This window comes from Gorilla gorilla, chromosome 18 (assembly GCF_029281585.2).
Source record: "Gorilla gorilla gorilla isolate KB3781 chromosome 18, NHGRI_mGorGor1-v2.1_pri, whole genome shotgun sequence".
NCBI lineage: Eukaryota > Metazoa > Chordata > Mammalia > Primates > Hominidae > Gorilla > Gorilla gorilla.
In genome coordinates this window covers 91,829,894-91,849,583 of record NC_073242.2, presented here as the reverse complement: position 1 = coordinate 91,849,583, position 19,690 = coordinate 91,829,894, and the positions used below count along the sequence as shown (strand labels likewise).

General features: G+C 37.7%; 1 long non-coding RNA gene across 3 annotated transcripts in view; it reads right to left on the bottom strand.

Annotated features, from left to right (window-relative positions):
- Positions 1–18,924, bottom strand: part of LOC129527371 (uncharacterized) — a 203,001-nt gene extending 184,077 nt beyond the window's left edge. Inside the window, exons 1-2 of one of the 3 annotated variants that reach the window (XR_010131583.1) lie at positions 18,417–18,924; positions 14,552–14,616 (exon numbers count right to left, since the gene is read on the bottom strand). This is a non-coding gene — a long non-coding RNA (uncharacterized lncRNA). The remainder of the gene's footprint in view (positions 1–14,551; positions 14,617–18,416) is intronic. The other 2 variants (XR_008672310.1, XR_010131582.1) reach the window with 2 other exon arrangements.
- Positions 18,925–19,690: the final 766 nt, after the last annotated feature.

The window sequence follows — 19,690 nt, the reverse complement described above, 5'->3', positions numbered from 1 at the left end:
GAGGCTGAGGCAGGAGAATGGCGTGAACCCGGGAGGCGGAGCCGAGATAGCTCCACTGCACTCCAGCCTGGGCGGAAGAGCGAGACTCCGTCTCAAAAAAAAAAAAAAAAAAAAAAAAGAAGTTACACATATTTATAAATTTATTCATGTTTTGAGGTTCGGTGAAAAAAGGCAGATATTAGAGAAAGTTCTAAAAGGCAGCTAGTCCTCGTTTGGCAAAATGAGAAGGACATTCTAGGCAATGGGAATGAGTGAGGCAAAAACACAGAAGCATGAAATAATTGCATGCATAGTATAATTGGCTGTTGATGAAAATGATCCTGTATGAAGTAAGAGTGGAAAATAAAATAAGGAAAGTAAAAGAAAAACCCTTTTGAAGATAGTTTTTTATTAAAATTGATTTTAATAGATGTTGATGTCTGCATTTTCTTTTGTTATTGATGTTGATGTATCTCCCTCTAGTGTGTCAGTTAAACAAATTCTCCAAGCTTTATTTTCTCTGCAAATAAAAACAGTAGGTCTTTAATCTTTAAGCACAGAACTTTGAGGGATAGTCTCCCTGAAAATGGATAAAGACTGATGAGCTAGGATTTTTTCTGTAATCATCATACAAAAGAAAATTATTCAGCCAACATTTATCTGACCCTATGAACATGTTATGAGAGAACATGTTCATATCATATGCTAAAGTTCTGGTAAATGAATCAGAAGCATTATGCAGCCATAAAAAGATAAGAAACATGTATAGCCTGAGAGTTAAATAGAAAATAAAAATAATTGACCACACAGAAACTCTCTGAAGCTAACTCAAGAAGTAACAGCATAGAGAAGCAAATTACCAGATGGTTTTGACCCAACAGGCCAGGAAAGGAAAATACAATGTTTCAAAATTATCATCATTCTGAAGCTGACTATCTTCACCTTATGAAATTTTGTAATCTGAGTCTTCAAAGAGTGAAGGGTTATCTTTATGCTGAAGACAAAAAGCTGTTTTAGGGCTCTGGAAGTCACACAGGGCACTAACTCATCTATGTTGTCAGACAAACAGCTGTTATCCGTATCTGTGGAAAGGCAACAACTGATGTTTTCTGACATGGTGTTATGTTTACATAACATGGAGTAATGAGTGTTCCATGTTGAGAATGAAGCCATGTCAAGGGGGCACTAAAGTGACACTACTGGTCTTATGGAATCACAGAATCTTGGAACTGGAAAAGTTATTGGGCTATTAAGCAAAAGAACTCAATAGATCATGGAATCAAACTTAAATGTGTAGTTGCAATTTTATTGGTTTCAGAGCATCTGACTTGAAGGGGTAAACTAAAATATCACAGTGATGTCCTTAACAGGACTATTTGCATCATGGGAGGAAATGTTGGGGAAAAAACTACAATGGAACAGTCAAAGTCAATGAGTAGTAGAGGAGTGGAAATCTGAGAGTACAGACTCAGCTCTTATAGCTAAAAAAAAAAATCAAAAACTACCATTATTGTTATTGTAAATATATAACAATATAATTCATACATATCAATATTTATATATTATTCAGGATTTTTTTTTCAATATTTTATAGAAATACTGACTTTGGTTCAATAGAAAGAAGAATGACAGCTGGGCACGGTGGCTCACACCTGTAATCCCAGCACTGTGGGAGGCCAATGAGGGTGGATCACCCGAGATCAGAAGTCTGAGACCAGCCTAGTCAACATGGTGAAATCCCGTCTCTACTAAAAGCACAAAAATTAGCCGGACATGGTGGCGGGCACCTGCAATCCCAGCTACTCAGTAGGCTGAAGCAGGAGAATTGCTCAAACCCTGGAGGCAGAGGTTGCAGTGAGCCGAGATTGCACCACTGCACTCCAGCCTGGGCGAGAGGGCAAGACTCCATCTTAAAAAAAAGAAGAATGCCGTTAGGTCAGAACTGCCCGGAAAAGGAGTGTGTTTCATGGGGATGTAGTAACTTGCATGTCCCTGGTCAAAAATGCAACAAAATTAGTATTTCAAATGGGGCTTACCATCAGATTGGATGTGTATCAGTGATATTCATAACTCGGGGGATAGGAAGAGTTGATTTAGATAAATATAGTTGGAAAGCTCATTATTTATCTTTAATTATAAAATTGTGATTTAGAAAGTTTAAAATGGGCATACCAGAGGCAAATGTAGGCTTTTAAGAGCCATTTTTAAAATTATGTTTTAGTTTGTTTTGAAACTGACTTTTTTTTTTTGAGACAGAGTCTCACTCTGTTGCCCAGGCTGGAGGGCAGTGGCGCAATCTCGGCTCACTGCAAGCTCCGCTTCCTGGGTTCACGCCATTCTCCTGCCTCAGCCTCCTGAGTAGCTGAGACTACAGACGCCCATCACCACGCCCGGCTAATTTTTTTGTATTTTTAGTAGAGACGGGGTTTCACCATGTTAGCCAGGATGGTCTCGATCTCCTGACCTCGTGATCCGCCTGCCTCGGCCTCCCAAAGTGCTGGGATTACAGGCGTGAGCCACCGCGCCCGGCCTGAAACTGACTTTTCTATTAATTTTATTATTCCAGAAAAATAAACTAGTTCAAATTCAAGGGGGAATAATCAAAGTTTATAACCAGAAATATGAATAGTTGATCCAGCTATTCAAATATCAGCCTATTCACATTTTTTAATCTAAACTTTCAGATTGAAAGACCATAATTTTACTTTCATCTTGTAGACATTTAGAGACTTAGAAGGGCTCAAGGAGAAAGGGCAAAGTGCTATTATTAGACAATTCAGACCAATGAGTGCCGGGCATTTGCACAACTCTAAACTAGGGGACTGAAAAATGTTCTCTTTAATGATTCTTTCTTTCCATTCCCTACTGTTTTGCATGCTTTCAATTTCTCAGTTTCTAGCGCCATCACTCCATTTCCAAGCTCCTGGGCATGCTATATTTTGCTTAAAATTGTTGAGGTATTCTCTTTCACCTGCCATCTGAGAGTAGGGGGATGTTTGGAAACCAAGATCTTCAGTGATTTTATTTTTGCTTCCATTTTCAACCACATTTACTGTCATCCTCTCACTTACACTTCTGAGTATCTTCTCAAATTGTCTTCATACAATCTGCTAAATAAGTAGGAGGCTATAGTTTTCCATCTGAGCCTCTGCACTCTCTTGAACTAGAATAAGCCCTTGACCCAAATTAAACAAATCTTGATTCTCTTTCAGAAATGTGAAATTGAAACTGAGGAATGCTATTTTTTTCTGGGGATATGTTTATCTCGAGGGACCTCCTAAGACTTATGGGCTATTTTTCTGCAAAGAGAACCAGAGAAAGCACTCAGAAAAAAGAGAAAAATGAAACAGATCAACACAGACCAGAAAATAGAAAAAAAAAATGTAGTGAGATAAAAAGATGAAGTGGGCAAGAGAAGAACACAAGGACAAAATCAGAGATAAAGAGAGGGATAGTCTTAATCCCTGGCCAATCTGACAGTCTGTTTCCAGACTATAGGAGGTTTGCCTTTGTGCACTGGCAAAATTTCCACAGAATGATTCCTTTCTATTTCCAATAATTATCACTTGTTGTCATAGCTTATTTGAATGAATTTGAGTTGCTTTAGTGCCAAAAAAAATCTCTGAATAAGACAATTCTTTCCAAACCATTCTGTGTGCTAGAATGCCCCTTTGCCCTACAATTCATTGGCCTTAGTCTTTCAGCCTTCAAATCTCCTTCTCTATGTAGCCCTTCACAACGTTTTTTGGCCATATTTATCTCTCCTCCATGCTTCCGTAGCATGTTCTTTTGCTATGTTTTCCTGCTCTTCAGAATTTATTTATTGTTAGTGGAATATACTTGATAGATATTTCAGGTAATATTTCATATGTATTGAAAAGTACATTGTATTTTTTGGTTTAGAAACTAATGATATATGATTCCATATGGTTCATAATTTGTTTATAAGCACAAATATATAGATATATTTATACACATTTATGTATAAATATTTGTAGGCGTATATGAGTAAATTCTGTTGAGTCATTTACATTTTCTACATCTTCTTATTTTTGTTCTGCCTAACCTATTGAATTTTTAAGGTGGTATGTTAGAAAGAAATATACTTTTTCTTAGAATTGTTTCTGATTTGTTGAAGTTGTTGAAGTCTATAATATTATGTCTTCATTGTGGGTTGAATTTTTATCAAATTAAAATACCCTATCTTGTCATTTAATATCCTTTAAATTACTTTTGGCAGATACTGTTGAAATTCCTGTTTTAATCCCTCCCCCCCCCCTTTTTTTTTTTTTTTTTTAAACATTCATAGGGTATTCACTGTATTCCAATATGTGGTAATAACGTGATTGTAGATTTATTGTAGGTGGGGGTAGTTCTACCAGCCATTTTTCCTTTTATGTGAAAAGATTCACCGTACCTTGGAATCATTTGCCCTCAGGGACACTATCTTGCTGCTCTAGTTCCAAGGCTCACATTCAATATACTGGTCACAGGAAAACTCAATGGCTCTTGCATATTTGCTACTCTATATGTAACTCCTCTTTTAATAACAGAATATGTGTTATTGCCTCTAACTTTTCAATCTCTTAACTACAAGTCTAGCATTCACCCACACAAATCCTCATACTGTACCAAGCTTCTCTAAAATCTATTTGAGACTATGATTTCTTTGCTCCCATCTGTTTCCATCTGTTTCTTATCTTTTCAGGATTCCCACCAAATTTCCAGTCAACTGATGATCTCTCCTACCTGCCTATACTGTGAAATTTTCTTCTACTTGGTGCTATTTTAATCTCACCACGTTGTAATGATGTCTTTACATGTCTCTTTCCAAATTTCTTTTGAGTATCTTGAAAGGAATGATTTCACAGTCTCTAATTTTAACACCTACTGCTGTACCTGCCACTGGAGCACTTAATACATATCCTTTGAATTAATAAATGTATAAATATTTCCTTCAAAAAAACCTGCAATATATTGTTTATTTCTCATTTGAAACTCAACATTTTCCCAAAGATGTTGTTTTCAGCTCTCCTAAAGAATGATAGGCTCATTTGTGAGATGCTTCCCATTAAAATTTCACCTTGGAAGATTTCACTTGAAGAACATGCAACCTAAAAAACGTAGTTTTTATAACAGAACACCTTTCATGACCTTAGCAATCACATTGTGATTGGGTCATTATAATGGATGTAAACAAGTAGAAAACTAGCACTGTGCCAATAATAAAAGTAACTTTCACTTTTTGAAAGACCTAAGCAGCTGATCCAGCACCCCAGAGCTTGCTACAGATATTTCCTACCGTAGTGTAAGGACCACAGAAGACTCAGTAGAACATTAAACAGATTTTTTGAAATCAAACCTAATGAAAGTGCATTTCAGTTAGGGGAGAATGAGGAGAGAAAGGGACAAGGAAGAAAACGTGTGCAGAGCATCAGCCTCTCTAATCTTGAAAAACAGAGCCCCTCTTTGGGACTGAGCTCATATTGACTAACCACAGAAATCACAGCGCAAGGGTGACAGAAACTCCAGAGGAAGCAGGGATCTGACAAACTTCCCTGATAACCTTTACTGCCTGGACACAAGAATTGAGCTGGGCTTTGAAAGTGAAAGGGAACCTGCCTGGCAAACAAGCTGAAACTACAGAAAAGTTAAATTAGAGCCAGTGGGGGGATATTAAAAGCAGGAATAATTAGGGCAGCAAGAAAAAAAAGAATGAAACCAGATGATTAAAGGAAGGCTCCAGAGGCATGGAGCTACCTGTATAGCATTCTGACAACTATTAAAATCAAATTTGATGTTTTGCCTAATTCCAGTTTACATTTTTGGTTTGCAATGTGTGTGTGTGATCCTCTATTATCTGGTTTTTCTTCTACTTTTTTTTTCCACTTGGCTACAGCTGGGTAGGAATGAAAGAGTGCCATGATCCAAACTGGATTTTAATGAGGACAGCTCAGTGCCTGCCAAGTCCTTGGGCGTGAAGTTGGGGAGCTGGGCCTACTGGTCCTTAAGGGTCCCTGCTCTGGAACTGAAAGCCCCTCTGTTGAAAACTTGGCAGCCCTTCCAGAGTCTCTTTCCCCTCTGCCAAGCAGATGAAAGCAGCGTCTGGCTCTGTACATGCAATGCTGAAAGTTGCCACAACTGTCAAAGGCCCAAGGAAGGAGCACTTCTTTTCCCTGACATAGATAGCTTCAAATCCAACCCAGGGACCCTCAGCTGTTGTCACCTTTCCTGAAAGATAGCAGCTTTTTTATTCTTCATAAATTGCAAAGATGCCGCTTTTTACATTTAGCTTGGTAAAGACCCAAGAAGAAAACTTTGCTTTAAAAAGTCATCCTTATGAAGGGCACTGTTGCTTGCTGATGTGTCTAGACACAAAAGTTTATGTGGGAGAGTATTAGGCAGTGAGGCTAAAGTTTCAAAAATGAGTCAGACTCTAAACTTTCTATGAATAAAAGAAATGGTTTCAATTTTCTATGGAAATGTTATGGGGGAAGCAACAAAGCTGTCTAAGCAGAACAGTAACAAATTAATTTTTTAAAAAATTGCATGAGAAAAATGAAACTTGCAGGCTATGTGAGAGAGAGAGAGAGAGAGAGAGATTTGAGATGTATCTACCAGAGATTGAAGACAATAGAGATACTATTTTAACTGTAGGTAGAATGAGAAAAGCCTTGGCAGAGGGAAAAAATAATATATATTCCAGATTTACAAAGAAGATATAATCAACAAGACTTAGTGATTGACTTTATAGGAAAGAGTGAAAAAAGCAAGCATGAAGATGGCACACAGTTTTCAGGCTTGGTTATCTGAATGAATGGTGTTGTCAATCATAAGGGCTGAAAATTAAGAGTAAGAAAATTAGTTTGCTCCTTTACAATAATGGGAAAGAAATCACAAGTTTTGGAGTTATTTATAAAGATGGAAGTTTAAAAATATATTAAAATTGCTGTGCAACTATTGAAACTAAATATTGATGTATTCCTGTAGCATTTATGGGCCTATATATTTATTTGTCTATTTGTATATGTAAAATGTTCTTGAACATCTCCACCAGTGTGCATGCCAATCATGATTTCTGTTGTGGCATTAAGAACAAAATCAAACTCCATCCCATTTGAATACTACTCCTGAAGTACAAATCTCCCAGATTGTGGAGGATTCCCAAACTGGAGAAGAAAACTCTATCTGTAGAAAATTAAAGCAGATGGTTCCAGTGGGCTAGTAGTTCTCAATGTTGAGTGCTTAAACATCCTTATGTCCAGTTTATGCCCCAGACCAATGAAATGAAATTTGCAGGCATAGGACCTAAGTGACAGCATTAAATTTAATCAGCTAAGGAAAATGGAGTCTAGTTTTAGAATTACTAAATAAGGTTATATCTGACACAAATTGGAAAGAGACAGCTAGGAGACAAAAATACCAGGGGCCAGTCCAAAAGAGAGGAGTACAATCACCCTCAGCCGAATAATAATGGACAATCAGGAAAGAAGAACTTGCCTTTGAAGAACAGTACTGCAGGAAAAAGAATTAAGAACACCCTTCAAATTGGTTTGACCTGAATTGACACAGCCAAGGCTCATTTCTTGGGTGAGGAATACCTGGTGGTGTTGCAGCAAATTAAGAAGCAAAGCATGAGAAGACATCAGAGATCAGGTATCTTCCAGGAAACCTTCCTCATGTCTTATTGGCTTAATTTGTTGACCAGCATATTCTTAAGCTAACTCCCATTGTCAGGGAAATGTCAAAAGCTGATTGAATTAAGTACAAGTACTAGAGGTGATAGTAGGTGGGTACCTGCTTATTTTAATTCTATAAATCTGCATCTGCTCCTGAGCATGGAATAGATAAATGTAAACCACTGCATTAAAAGTAAACTAAAATTTTTCTCGGTGTTCCACATATAGATATTTGCCACTTTTCAATCTTATTTTAATAAAGTGGCATAAAAATAACTAGTTAATGTTTATTCCCACACTCATCTTTCCATAGTAACATCTTCATCTGACAGGTTAAAGTCACTCATGGTGACTAAATGGCTGCAGTTCTATGCCTCTACATGAGCTTCATTTGATCTTCAAACAGAGAGCTAGTTTCTAGTTATTCTCCCAAAAAGCAAGCAACATTCTTCCCCACAAATGTCTCAAATTTTTTTCACGATTTAATGTTAACTTTATATTAGAATAACAATGGAATTAAAGAGAATTTAAAAATACCTGTAACTCCAAACACACACTACTCAAGCATTTTCAATTTTGTGAACTGCCTTCTAGTTTTGTTCTATATAAAAATTACCTTTTTCACTTCATGATTTTGCTCTAAAATTTATTAATTAGTATCTTAGCATTTTCATTTAGTTTGATTTTGTATGCACATACACACAACTTATCTTTTTAATGCCATCTTAATAATATTCACAATTATAACTTTTTATTTCCTTTTGAGCCTTTTCCTGATAATAAATTCCCTAAAGGAAGATAAGTATGTAAAGTTCTATTGGCATATTTAATGTTTATGGATAAGTATACAGATGCCTCTCCACCTAAGATAGAGTTATGTCCAGATAAACAATAATGATATTTTCAATTTACAATAGAGGTTTATCAAAAAATAACCCCTTAATAAGTCAAAGAGTATACTGAATGCCTATCACTTTTTCACCATAGTAAAATGAGGAAGTCCTAAGTTAGGGACCATCTGTATATAGACAGATCTATTGATAGATTAATTAATAAATTGATTGATAGAACTGATAGATAAATGGTTAATACAAGAGGTTTCCTCTTTTATTAGTTTCATTCCAGCATTATTTTATATCAATTTTATTGCAATACCTTTAGAAAAAATAACTACGTGTGTGTTTCATACTTATTTTGTTATTTTGCTAGCCAAGCGACAATTCAATAAAGCTTTAAATTGTGTTTTATTAATAGTAATGGTTGACATCATAAGGGCTCAGTAAATATTTGTTGAGACTAGATTTTTTGTTCATATACTATTTATATTTTATCTTAAGTAATTTTCTTTGCCCTTAACCAAGTCTTTTCATTCAAAAACCTATGCTCTATGAGATGTCTGACTAATGTTGAATGTCAAAGGTGATGATAGAAATAATCTGATCCTGTCAGTTTAATTCCTTTTTCTTAATTTTAGAACCACTAACTTCGCTTTCTAACCATAAAACTTAACAGCCAATTGGTACTTTTTTCTGTATTAATTTTTAAAAGATTCAGTAAAACTAAATGACATCTTGACATATATGCCTTTTCTCATCATAGATACCTAAGAATAGTTTTATTATTAGTTAAAGTTTTTCTTGACATCTGAATATTTTATGGCAATTTATTTTTTTAAATTCAATCTGTCTTCTAAAACGGAGAGTTCTAATTCTTTACTGCCCTTAGAATAAATCAACATGTATCTTAAAAACTAGTCAGTCATGATTTTCTTTGAAAAGAAGATTAACTTAAATTGTTCATTCAAATGAAGTTGCTCTTCACTTTTTAGTTACAGTTCTTTATGCTTACTAATATGAAATTATTTTGGAATCTTTATTTACAAAGTGGTTGAAAAATACTTTGTATCATGCAAACATTCTAACAAGTAGCTCAGGTAAGAAGCAATCTACCTTAATGGAAGGAGCACTGATGCTAATTAAAATGTGGATTTTAATCTTTGAGCTATAAAAAACGTACTACGTAACCAGGATCTAGTCCTTTTGCTTCTCTGCAACTCACCTTACTCTTATGAAAAATGAGTGAGTTGATCTAGAACAGTGGTAGAAAAATGGGTAGTAATTAATGAAAAAAGTCATGTTTAGAGGTAATGTTATTTTTTCATTCAACATTAAAATTGATTTATGTAGGATAGTGTGAAAAAACGTATGTTACTTTATAATGTATTACCTGCCTTTTTAATATTAGAATGTTACCATACAATGTAGTGTTGTGTTAGTTAATGTTTTATCTTCCAAAGATAGATAAAACAACATTTCCCATCTCACTTGTTTTACCATGTTGCCTTGATACTCTTCCAATTTAATGATTGGGAATATAGCACTTTTTCTTAGATCTGATTGGGTTTGTAACAGCTGTGGCCAATAGAGCACAATGGAAATGACATTATGTAACTTCAATGTCTATGTTATACAAGTCAATGGAATTCTAAACAAAAAACCTTGCTTTTAAAACCAACTAAGGAGTCCAACTTTCCTGAGGTCTCCATGTTACATGGAGAGACCGTTTGTGCATGCTCTTATTAAAAACTCAGCTGAGATCCTAGTCAACATCCAAACATGTGAATCAAGATGCCTTGAATATTTCTAGCCCTCAACCATTAAGTCTGACCAACTAGGGCCCCTGACATCATGAAGCAGAAACAAGCCACCCACGTTGTACACCTAGTCAATTTTTCAGATTCACAGACTCCATGAGCATAGTAAAGTGGTTGCTTCATGCCACTCACTGGGATAGTTTGTTCACCAGTAATAACAAGCAAATGGAAATTTAGAATTCATAAATACAGTGCTATACTGTAGTGTATTGCATATATCTGGAGTACTATATTATAGTATGCTATACCATGCTGTATATAATCAAAACTTAGGACATGTGGCATTGGCTTTGGTATCAAGCAGATACATGGGAAGCCTTGAAGAGATCTTTGGTAAAAGCCAGAAGAACTTTGTTAGATCAAGGCTTACAGGACTGAGAAGAAAATACTATAAAAAGATCTACAAAATAAAGAGAATTTGTAAAGTCACAGAAAATTCAGAAAAAAATGTTACCTCAAGTGATATGGGAAGTATAAAATGTATGTAATGAACTTGAGGAGTTACTGAAGAATAGCTCCAGATGGAACATAGCACGTGCCATCTGCCTTCGTCTGTAATAAAATAAGCCAAGGCAGAGATGGACTAAAGAATAAACTATTTAATGTTCAAGTATATTTTGAAGGATATTTGAAGTCCCTAGAATGGCCTTTTCAAATTGTAACGGATTCTCAAAATAAGAAACATACTCCGGACCAAGATCAATTCCAGGATGAAAATATACCTAGAATTGTTAAGACCTTAGAAAGTTCTAAGGCGATGTCTCATACAACTTTTCAGAAAGACCAACTGCATATAAAGGTTCTCAAGTCATACCTGAAAGACCCATTTTATTAAAGAAGCAAGGATTTTGATATTTTAAGGTCATGACAATCTACACACTCCAAAGACTAGTTCAACTGTCTCCATGTCTTAATTCCAAAGTCCAAAACATGATGAGTCAATGTCCAGTACACTCCAGGGTGCTGTGGTCAGGGGTCAGGCACAGACCCAATACAAATCTTCCATGTCAGGACACTACTCAGTCAAACAAGTTAAAGTGAGCAGGTCCTGGAGAACAAAAATAGCCCTAGATTTTGGATTGGTCAGACACTACTGAAAGTATGTTCACAAAGCCATCTAGAAATATACAAGGACAAGTGAGAAAAATGATGCATTTTGCACCAAATTCTGCTTGTGCCATTAAGAAAAAAAGAGGTTTTCCGTATTTTTTAGTGTATAATACTACTTTCTGATTGTCACTCAGAATCTCTACCTACAACAGCTCTGCTTAACATGTAGGTAATATGTATGTATGTATGCAACATGCATGTAATGGCTTGCCTTATCAGGCAGTGTTCCATCTAAAATAAAAGTAACATTAACAATCTTACAGATATATCTTCCTATTTTGAATGGCCACACTGAGGTCACTTTAGTAGATCTCAGTATTGAGATCACTGGAAAATAAATGCACAATAGTGCTTTTTATTAAATTATATCAAGGAGAGATGATTACAAAGTTTACTAAAGTAACCACAAGCCTGTAGAAATTAATAAAGTACAATTCAGAGAAGATGCTGCATAAAGATGGAAGATACATAACCTGACTTTGGTTGTCCCAAAGGATAGAGTACAGAACCTTGTGGTATTTAAGCCAAGTGTTTGAATGCTATCTATTTATAGAGAAATAACATTTGTTATTTACTTGGGAGAGCTCCCACTGAAATAATGGATTTCAGAGACAGAGACAGAGACAGAGACAGAGAGAGAGAGAGAGAGAGAGAGACTTTCACTTTCAAATTTGAATGTGAAATTATAAGTGTCTATACGTTTTATACCACTGCCAGAGAACTACAATGATTTCTATTGCAATTTCCTAAGGAAATCCAGTCTCTGTTCTCCAAACATAGAAGCATTGTACAACTGTCAGACAGGAAGCTCTCCCTTGAGGAAATAGACATCTCCAGTAGGACCCAACAGCTGTTGGAGGAATCTCCCAGCAGTGATATTTACAGCGCTCCATTTTAGGTATTGTCAGTGCTAGTCATGCTGCAAAGTCAGTGCCATCACTATTATTGAAGCTAATGGTTAACTGAATATGAATTAAATGGCTGTTTTTGTCATAAGTGACTCAGGCAGCATACCATGTTCATTCACTCAGTGAGAGGGCAGCCTCCTCCTCAGAGCAACAGTACTAAAAGCATTTTGTCCCTTAGGAAGGTGTATTTTTCATGTTTCTGGGCACACTCAGGAATGTCACTGTCCCGTGAGATTCGGGACAGCATCACGCACCCTGGGAAATGAGGAATGTCACCCTTGGTATGAGAAGTCCAAATGTCCCAGCTGTTCAGCCTTGAAAATTCAGGCACATTTCTACTCGCATTATATGTGATTAAAGTGCACAAGTTTGCAAAACTCACCTACACAAGTAAAAGCTTAAGAAAATAAAACCCAAATCCCTTGACCCACTGGGCTACACTTCTATTCCAGATAAAATATATCTGTTTGGAGGTGACAATGAACAAAACACAAAATTGATTGACACTCTGTACCACTTTGAAATCACAGAGCTAGCTCTTACAAGATTAATGCTGGAATTCTGACCTTTTGCGTCTTCATGTTATGACACATCCAATATTTAACACTCTACTTTCTCTCAACATTCAACATTCTCAACATTTGCCCATCTTTATATCTTTCCTGTATGTGCATTCTTCTCCGTCTTCCCTCCTCCTTATCTCTGCTCCAATCTTTTCTTTCATTTCATTTCCTCCATTGATCATTAGTTTATACAACTTAAAATTTTAAGAGTGCTTGATTCAGAGCAGATATTTCAGACATACTTGCTGAATCAAACATAAAGGAATAAATGTCACCGGTTTATTTTCTTGTTCTCTGCATTCATTGTCTCTTGAACATTCTAAAAATCACCATTGCTTTCAAAGCTCACTCTCAAAACTAATTTCACCATGATTTCTGTCTTTCTACTGGAGCCATGACCTCCTCTCATGCATTCTCTCAATAAACAATTTATAAGTCTTACAAGGAAAGAGACAATTTGAGATTCCAAACAATAACATAACCACAAAAAAAAGGAGGTCAAGATATGGAAGCAATCGAAGTATCTCTTGATAGACAAATGGATTTCCTTTTAAAGTGGTGTATGTAAACGTACAAATATACAATTTGGAAATTCAGCCCTGTTTCCTCTCTTTTGGCAATGTAATGACCACGCAAGCTACATTCAAAAGATACTTCTGTAGGGCTGTGAAGCTTTGACTAACCCCTCTATCAAGAATAAATAAATAAAGTATGGTGAAGTATGAAAAGCATGGATTCCATGGCTAAATGAATTTTGGCTTATTTATGAGCTGTGGAGTTCAGAAAAGTTACTTTTATCTCTTAGAGCTTCAGTTTGCTCACCTGCACAAAAGCAATAACAATGCCAACTTTATAAGGGGTTGTTCAGTGCCTAGTACATGTGAGGGCTTCTGTTAATATGTTTTTTGCCTGTTCTTCTCTTCTACGCTCTTAGCAAACTGTATATAACCTGCCTCTCACCCATCTCATTGTGACTTTTTATACATCTTTTGTCTTCCTGGAATGCAAGCTCTCTGCCTAGCTCACAGTGCCTAGAATATGGCTTTAGCAGTAATAATTACATCTACTGAATGACTTGTATGTATGAATGTGTGTGTATATGTGCCAGACATCAGAGTAGACCCATTTTTGTGCTGTGTTCATCTTTTGTCAGCCCTCAAATTTTAGATACTTTTAAAATTCCCAGATAAGAAAACTGTGGGCTCATAATGTTCATGTCACACATTAGTGAGGGTAGTCACAAAAATGTGAACCTTTAAAGTGCAATTCCAGTACCCATCTCTTAATCTCTATCACTACCCTGCCTTTTAAACTGGGTGGGTGTAATTAATCTTCAATGATTGAAGTTCCAGAGAGTCCTAATAAAACTAGCAGTCATACATGGCCCTAGGCAAAAAAAAAAAAAAAAAAAAAAAGCCATATATATGAGTACTCCTACTAACTTCTTTTAGAAATTATTTTGGTAGAGTTGGCATGCACAGAGTTACTTTTTGTATCTTGCTGAATCCCAAATGCCAATAAATTAAGATTACCTGATTGGCAGAGAAGACACAGCTTTCTGTGCAGTGGGAGAGAATATGGAAGCTTGTGGCATCTCATTAACTCTCTAATTTCCTATATTGGGCAGTATAAAATGATGAGGCTGAAAAGGCAATTTACCTTTCAATACAAGGAAAGCTGCTTGATTTCATTTCCAGAGAAAGCTCTTCTTCCTCCCTTTTAGTCTGTGGAAAATTGAAGGGAAAGAAAAATACTGTGTCAATAAGCTCTGTAAAAAGTTTATGACATAAGAGGAAACAAAAACTGAGTTTAAATACTATATAATGTAAAAATGCTTGTGCCAGTTTTAAAGGAAACAACTCATATTCAACAAGTATTTGTGCTGTGGACGGCCTGGGGTCAACACTTACCTGTGCTGTCTCACTTAGCCCTCAACACTGTCTGTTGACCTGTGATTATCTTTACATCCATATGAGGAAAGGGAGACACACGTGATTCAATAAGTGCCCAAAGTCACACTATTAGTGTCCAAGCTGAAATGTATACTCAGAAAGTTTAACCCCAGTGTCTGTGCTGTTCACCCCTGTATTACACCAACAGAAAAGTGTGACCCAAATGAGGGTGAAATCAGAGAAGGACGGCATTGGTATGGTGAAAACTTTGGAAGCTGGGGTTGGACTTATAGAGAGCGTTATCCAAGAGCCTCTATGGAGATGAGGGGCCCTCGACTTACTTTGTGTACATATAAGGAAGCCTTTCATAACAGAAAGTGCTCATCAAATCAAATTGTGCTAATATACTTATTTTAACAATTCAAAATGGCTTTCTTATAAAGCACTGGGCCCTTTTTTTTTTCCAGATGCGTTCTCAATAGTGGATGACCCTGGATGGTCTGCTCCAAATATTTTATACAGAGGCAATTTGGTTGTCCACTATTTCTTAACATTCCCTCCTTAATCAAGCTTTTCTCTCAGTTGCTACATAAACACTGCTAATTCCCATCTCTATTCTCTCTGTTCAAGAGAGAAACCTTTCCCAGTGAAACTTACAGGAAGTGCTATTGAGTGATAAAATCTGGGTTCCTGGAACTAGAGAGACGCTCCCTCATCTATAATCCCTTCTCTCTCCCCTCCTATCACCAACCATTGCCCATGTTTCAGGACCTAAGTCAAGTCTCACTTCCTTCCGTCTTTATCAAGCAACCTCACCAACATCTTCCAGCTACACAAGGATCTTATTTCACTCATACTGAAATATTTGCCATTTTTTAGTGTTTTTGAATAGTGGCTTTTGCCATACGGATGAGAATACAAACTCATAGAAAACAGGATGCTTGGACAAATTAGTGCAATTGTTTCCAAATTCCTCTACAAACATAAAAGTATGCAGAATTCTCATGCATAAACTAGACGCCAGTGGGAGCCTCTGGTGGAAGCTGAGAGTGCTGGCCACCAAGTGTGTTCATCCAGTTTCCCTGCCCTCTCCTCCCATTTCTTCTCCAAGAAACTAAAATAAGAAATGGACAAGGGGATCATAATCAGAGGGACTGAATTCAAACTCAAGCTTACTGAGTGACATCGGGAGAGTTTCCATTCATTTATTAAGGTCTATTTTATTTCTGCAACGACCATCATACACCAACCTCATGAGTGATATTTAGGCTTCAAAGAAGTGAACAACCAATAACGTTTTACTTTCTCCTTTTGTTTCTTGCTTTCCCTTTCCCAGATTCTGTTTTTCCTCCCATTCTTCCCACCACCCTTTTCCATGACATCTTTTTTATTGCTATGTCTATGGTAGGTCCCTGCATACATTTATCATTTCATGTCCTAAATAGCAAAGATATATTTTGAATGCATTATAATTACAGATATATGCAGTATGAGGTATGCTAAGAAAAATAATATGACAGCCACCATGTTTGTGTTATTGGACATACTTATAGAACTATTTTTATGTATGGAGGTAGAGTTTGCATATTCATGGAGTATGTTTTCCATTCCACAATACCACATCAGGCAATATATTACATCTCCTGGCCTGCTTGATATTCAATGCTAATAAAGTCTCATAGAAATAAAGCTATGTGGTAATAGAATGGCAGCTTTTTATTACAGAGATGTTTCTATTATGCTAATTTGATTTAGATGATTTACACAATAAGTGTAATTTCTTAATATAAACAAAACTCTAGTCAAATTTTAAAATGCCTCTACCTCTGTCTGGCAAATTTACATACCTCACAGTTTTATTAAATATATTCTGTGGAGATAAAACACATTTTTTACATAACAATCACCTCCAGCTTTTCCAGGGAGAATTAGATGGCATAGAACAGCTGCATATCTGTAATTGTTTTACCACCTGTTCTAAGGAAGTGAAGGTTCTGTACCCTACAATGGTGACTGGATAATGTTTTGCTCATATTTCAAGGTCATCAATTCTACTTTTATCTTTCAATACCTCTGGCATGGGAGGGGGAAGGAATGTCTGATAGAGTTGATTTTCCAAGGATTAGAAATTTTCCAGAAGAAAGGAATTAAATAGGGATTTACTTGAAATGAACGAGATGACTGAATGAGACAGCCACCATCTGTGATGAGCTTTAATTTCTTTCCTGAAAGGCAGTTAGTTTTATTTTGATACAGAAAAGATAAAATGGTTGAGTTCAAAAGCAATGGAGGCCTTTCATTCAGAAAAAATAACATGAAAATGTGACGATATTGTTTAAATAATGATCTCTGTTCTCTCTCATACACACAGAATCTTTCATACTCACTCACAGAAATCACCTATGCTGATTAATGAATTTTAACTATAACACATTTAAGCAGATTGACCAATCTCAATCACAAAGGTGCTATATATTGATGTCATTCCGAGCAAATGTCACCATCTTTGTCAAATCACCAAAGTAGCCAAATCTGTGTCATAAAGTTAATGGAGCTGACCCAGGTGTATCAATGACACTGCTTTTGGATGTCTTAAAGCGATATTAGTGCTATGACTCAGTATGATGAGGCATGGTATTGAATTCTAGTGATAGATTACAGCTGAGACAAGGAGAAGGACTCTTTGGTTTAATCTTATTACACATTTTAAATATCTAAATTCTTAGTTCTTAGTTTTATGTCTTAAGACATAATTTTGCTTAATGGGTAGTTATGCAAGGACAAAGGAAATATACGTTAAATATTACCTTCCTTTTCTAAATATTCGTTGAAAAAAGAAGGAGCAAGGGTAGGAAGGAAGTAGGAGACTAATTTGAGAGTTGTTGTCATTAGCGTACATAAGAAAGTAGTAAAAATATAGTCATGGACGTATCTGAAGTTTCTGCCTAGATTGATAGATAATGGTCCTACTAGTAGGAATCAGAAATGAAAGGATGGGAGCATATTTAGGGAGTAAAGAAGAGGATGAAGCCAATTGGAGCTGCACAAAGTTTGGAGTTCTGGGCAGAGCATCCAAGAGAGACTTCCCCAACTCGGAACTGGTGTGTTTTACACTATGAACAGCAATGTACTAGATCCCTGCTTCTCAACTGGAAGCAATTTTGACCCCAGGGGACATCCTACAAAGTCTGGAGTCATTTTTGGTTGTTAAACTGGGGAAATAAAAGGGGCTGCTACTAGCATTTAGTTAGAGTCTGGGATACCGCTAAGCATTCTGCAGTGTACAGGACAGAGCCCCATTCCACAACAAAGACGTATCCAGCTCAGAATATCAATAGCGTTGAAGTTGAAAAGCCATGCGATAAAAACCCTCTTATTGACCAAACTCTAACCAGGTTTATCTGAGCCTTTTCTCATCTAAGCTTCAACTTTGACTTATAAAAACTTCAAAAACACACTAATATAGTTCCTAGTAGCTCAATGAGGCCACCTCCTTAAGATTACCTTAATTTCTTTCAAAGTGCCTGCCCGGGAAAATTCAAGTCTACCAAAATAATTTACTGTTCGCACAACCCGGCACCTGACAATGCAGTCTCTGATTCCCAGTCTCTGTAGGTGTGGGAAGGGCCTACCGTCAATAAGAGCCAATTAGTAAAACCAGATGGGTTTCACGTGGACTATCTCCCCGTCCTGCTGGGTCCGGAATTGGTAGGTTCTTGGTCTCACTGGCTTCAAGAATGAAGCCGCGGACCCTCACAGTGAGTGTCACAGTTCTTTAAAGGCGGCATGTCTGGAGTTTGTTCCTTCCGATGTTCGGATGTGTTCGGCGTTTCTTCCTTCTGGTGGGTTCGTGGTGTCGCTGGCTGAGGACTGAAGCTGCAGCCCCTCACAGTGAGTGTTACAGCTCTTAAGGCAGCGTGTCTGGAGTTGTTCTTTCCTCCCGGTGGGCTCGTGGTCTCCCTAGTTTCATGAGTGAACCTGCAGACCTTTGCGGTGACTGTTACAGCTCATAAAGGCAGCACAGACCCAGAGTGAGCAGCAAAAACAGGTATTGCAAAGAGCAAAAGAACACACCTGCCACAGAGCACGAACGAACCAGAGCCAGTTGTTACTACTGGCTCGGGCAGCCTGCTTTTATTCTCTCATCTGGCCCCACCCACATCCTGCTGATTGGTCCATTTTACAGAGAGCCAACTGGTCTGTTTTACAGAGAGCTGATTGGTCCGTTTTGACAGGGTGCTCATTGGTGCATTTACAATCCCTGAGCTAGACACAAAATTCTCCACGTCCCCACTAGATTAGCTAGATACAGAGTGTTGATTGGTGCCTTCACAAACCCTGAGCTAGACACAGGGTGCTGATTGGTGTGTTTACAAACCCTGAGCTAGATACAGAGTGCTGATTGGTGTATTTACAATCCGTTAGCTAGACATAAAGATTCTCCAAGTCCCCACCAGATTCAGGAGCCCAGGTGGTTTCACTCAGTGGATCTCGCACCGGGGCCACAGGTGGAGCTGCCTGCCAGTCCCACGCGGTGCTCTGGCACTCCTCAGCCCTTGGGCGGTCGATGGGACCCGGCACCGTGGAGCAGGGGCTGCGCTCGTCAGGGAGGCTCAGGCCGCCCAGGAGCCCTCAGCGGAGGGCGGGGGAGGGGTGGGGGGGTTGGGGGAGAGACTCAGGCATGGTGGGCCGCAGGTCCCGAGCCCTGCCCCGCGAGGAGGCAGCTAAGGCCCGGGGAGAAATCAAGCACAGCAGCTGCTGGCCCAGGTGCTAAGCCCCTCACTGCCCCGGGCTGGCTGGGAGGGCTGGCCGCTCCGAGTGCGGGACCCGCCAAGCTCATGCCCACCCGGAACTCGCGCTGGCCAGCAAGCGCCGCGCGCAGCCCCGGTTCCCGCGTCTCTCCCTC